This window comes from Dendrobium catenatum, unplaced genomic scaffold (genome assembly GCF_001605985.2).
Source record: "Dendrobium catenatum unplaced genomic scaffold, ASM160598v2 fragScaff_scaffold_913, whole genome shotgun sequence".
Lineage (NCBI taxonomy): Eukaryota > Viridiplantae > Streptophyta > Magnoliopsida > Asparagales > Orchidaceae > Dendrobium > Dendrobium catenatum.
In genome coordinates, this window is record NW_021319375.1 from 474,989 (window position 1) to 479,146 (window position 4,158).

General features: G+C 36.5%; 1 protein-coding gene across 1 annotated transcript in view; it reads right to left on the reverse strand.

Moving 5' to 3' along the window:
* The window catches only part of LOC110109632 (receptor-like serine/threonine-protein kinase SD1-8), a 31,263-nt gene that overhangs the window by 2,827 nt on the left and 24,278 nt on the right, over positions 1–4,158 (reverse strand). The window lies entirely within an intron of this gene.

The following is a 4,158-nucleotide window of genomic DNA, read 5'->3' on the forward strand; positions in this document are numbered from 1 at the left end:
TTTGAATCAAATAAGATTCATTAATTTTGATTGGAGCTATTGATCCAAACATAAAATTTGGGTCCATTTTGATCTTGATTATATGCCAACTTATTAATATAGGCATCATTTTGGACATCTTTTCTATAACTTTGTTTTTCAGACCGCAATCACAATTACCATTTGGATGCTATTTATTCATTGTTTTGAAGAAATTTACATGTCAAGAATATACATTTTATAGCAACTTTAAAAAAAGTTATTTTATCTATAACAACTATATAACCACTTTTATAAAAAATTGCAATCGTCCCAAACAGACACCTAATAAACATAATAGGTCCATCTATCGATTCAAATAAAACAACAAGAAGAAGAATAACGTCAAGCCTTTATAGGGTCTACTACATGAATATTTTTTTTTTCCATTATGTTATATTAAGGGGCTGTTTGGTACGCGGATTTAGCCGGATTTAGGGCAGGATTTGGGCAAAATCCAGCCAAATGGCCTAAAATGCAAATCAAAATCTCACGGTATTTGGAAGCCGCGGGTGACGGAAAAAGAGCCGTTTTTGCGGTAAATCCCGGATTTCGCAAATCCGCATATTCGGCGGATTTAACTTGTTATTCGCGGGAGAGGTAGCGGATTTATCTGGCTATTCACGGGAGAGGAAGAAGATAGAGGAAAGCCCGAACCATTCCAGCTGTTTTCTTATCTCTTCACTCGCTCATCTTCACAAAACAGCTCGCGCACATGCTCGCCCATACGCCCTCGTCTCCTCCTCTCGCTATTATAAGCCCACTGTTCACTTCCTTTAATTTGCACATCCAGCAGTAGAGCAGTCGCCTGTAGAAGAAACGAGCGGAGTGAGTCGGGCCAATCGGCAGCAGGTATGATTCATTTATCTCCTATCAAGTTTTTTGTTAGTATATCCACTGTTTAGGCTAATATATGTCCGAAATTTTCCTTATTTGAATGTTGTCTATTCTTTCGCCGTTTCATGATTATCGACAGTTGTTCGAACAGGCCTATATTGTTTGTGTTGTGATATTTCATTTGCTAGAGTGGTTTGATAGTATGACATTATGTTAGTAACATGACACCTGAAGAAGATGTGGATAGTAGTGGAACATACCCAGAAACAAATTGTAAACAATCATCTTTACTTCATGATCATATTAGTTTTGCACTGGATAAATCGAGTTGGTTGACAACGAATGAAAACGAATCCTCAAACATGAATTACCTAGCTTCCACTCGGAACAAAAACTGTAAAATTCACTTCTCAAATGGTAATCATGCTCATTAGAAATAGTTATTAAACAATATCTATGGATACTATTAAAATGTATTATTTGAAATTTGTACAGCAAAAATGAAACATTTTTTGAAAGGGAAAGCGGCTCAACGTTCATCTGCCAATACTCAAGCAGACATTATGGATTATTTAGATGTGAAGTTGGGGAATAGTAATAAAAATATTTTGAGGACACCTAGATGGTCAGATCAGCATAATGAAGTCTTCAGAGAGTTGTTGTTCGAGCAGTATTTGTGTGGTAATATTATTGATGGCATATTGCGTAAGGACAAGTGGAAGGATTTGGTCGGTATACTAAATCGTCGAGTTGAAAAAAACTACACTAAAAATAGTGCACAGATTAGGTTCAAAAATATGAAAGCTGATTTTCGTGTTGTTTTCCAACTAGCAAATCGAAGTGGCTGGGGTTGGGATGAAAATCTTCATTTTCCAATAGCCAGTGATGACATATGGGATGAGATAATACATGTATATTTTACTATTTTTTCACTAGGATAATCCAAAGCTGGCGAAGTACCGTCGTAATCCATTCCACCAATAGGAAATTTTTGAGAAAATATGTGGAGATAATATTGCTGTGGGAACACTAGCAAGGTCATCCCAAAAAACAAATAAATCAATAGAGGAAGTTGTGACAGGAGGAGACGTGGAGGAGGATGTTTTCTTGTCCAGTAACGAAATAAGTTTTGTACCAACAGATTTAGAAAGCAACCAAATTCCTGAGAGGGAAAACACAGAAGAACCCCAAACTATTCCAATGAGTTATAGCAAGCGTTCAAGTGATGATGATATTCAATAGTAGACGCCCCCGGAGAAGAGCTGAAAATTTCCTACGTGGAGTTCTTCCTGACGAGCTATGCGAGCTAATAGTTGACCACGTACAGTTGAGCAATGAAATACGCAATATAGCACCAACTCTTTTAAGTGATAGTAGCTCGTCCGAAGAAGAGACCAACATACCAAGACCTATGTTTACGAGATGTTACGCAGGCGAACAATATGTAGTTGACCTTCTTTATGGTCATCCGTTACGTGCTTACAACTCTTTCAGACTTTCAGCATACGCTTTTCATCAACTAAGGGAATTGCTAGAGAGTCGTTCACTACTTATACCAAAAACATTTTAGTTCAGGAGCAACTTGCAATTTTTCTGCGTGGTATAGCACATGCACATAGTTATAGACAGTTGTGCGAGTTCTTTCAGCATTCTCTTGAAACAGTTATTCAGTATTTTAATTTGGTCCTACGTGCCATAGTTTCTTTAGCCAATGAATTCATAACGATGCCAACTGTGGAAGCAGAATGCCACCCTTATGTACGTTTGAATCAAAATTTTTTTCCATTCTTCGAGAATGCTGTTGGAGCTATTGATGGGACTCACATTCCATCGGTTGTAAACAAAAACTTGCAAAATCGGTATCGTAATAGAAAGGGGTTCACTTCTCAGAATGTCATTGCTGCAGTGTCATTTGATAGGCAATTCGTCTATGTGGGTTCCGGTTGGGAAGGATCAGCTGCTGATATGAGAGTTCTACGATGGGCAATCGAGGAGGGTGATTTTAAAGTTCCAGCTGGTAAATATTTTCTGGTAGATTCTGGGTACGCAAATACAGATAAACTAATTGCACCATTCAGAGGGTATCGGTATCACTTGGCTGAATACCGTACAGATGCTTCTCGGAGGTACTCTGTTGCACAGGAGCTATATAATCACCGTCATGCCCAACTACGAAATGTAGTTGAGAGGACTTTCGGCATATGGAAAGAAAGGTTCCAAGTTCTGACTCACATGCGTCAATTTCCACTTGCGGTTCAGGCTGATATTGTTCTAGCATGTGCAGTCTTGCATAACTTTATCGGACGTTATCACGGGCATGATATTTACTTCAACATGTCACAAACTGAAATGCAGCATAACAGTGACTTGGGGGAGGTTCAAGCTATTGATGAAGACCCGAATTTGTATGCAGGTGTTGGAGAAAGAGTACTGGGTGATGATTTGAGACATTTAATTGCAACAAATATGTGGGAAGCCAGAGTAAGTCTCTCTGGTATTAAGCTTATATTCTTTATAATATTCATAATTTAAACTTCTGACAAACTACTCCATTTATAGGTAGCAAGCCAGCGAAATCGTTCAGCAGGATAACCTGCAATGTTGAAAACTTTGAAGATGGAATCAACTTTATTTTATTTGCAATTTGTTTTATGTTATTGTTGTATTTCAAATGAAACTTTGTTGTATTTTATTTGAACTTGGATTGTTCTACTTTAATTAATGAAGAAATGAATGTTAAATCTTTTAACCGCCTTAAATCCTGAATTGAACAGCCAAACAGTCACACAAGATTTAACTGGATTTATCATGAATGTTACCAAACAGTTTTCAGGATTTCGTAAATCCGGGATTAGGAGGATTTACGAAATCCTACTTAAATGAAATCCTACATTCTACCAAACAGCCCCTAAGAGTCAAGCTCTTATTTAAATCTATTAAAGAAACATCATTTCTAATACTTTCTAATCAAATATTTTTATGTCTACCTCAACCTCTTTTAACATAGGTCAAATTTAATATATTTACTTTCCTAATTTGAGTCATCGAAAGACCAATGTTTTATATGACCAAACCATCTAAGACAACTCTCTTTAATCTTATATGCCTATGAAGCTACTCTAACCTTTTCACGTATCTGCTAGTTTCACATTCTATCTCTAAAAATAAATTACTCATCCACCTGAATATCCTCATCTTTGCAACACTTACTTAATTTTATGTTTTTCTTTTTAATGACAAATATTATGATCCATAAAACATTACAAATCTCATCATCATCTAATAGAGTTTTACTTTAAATTT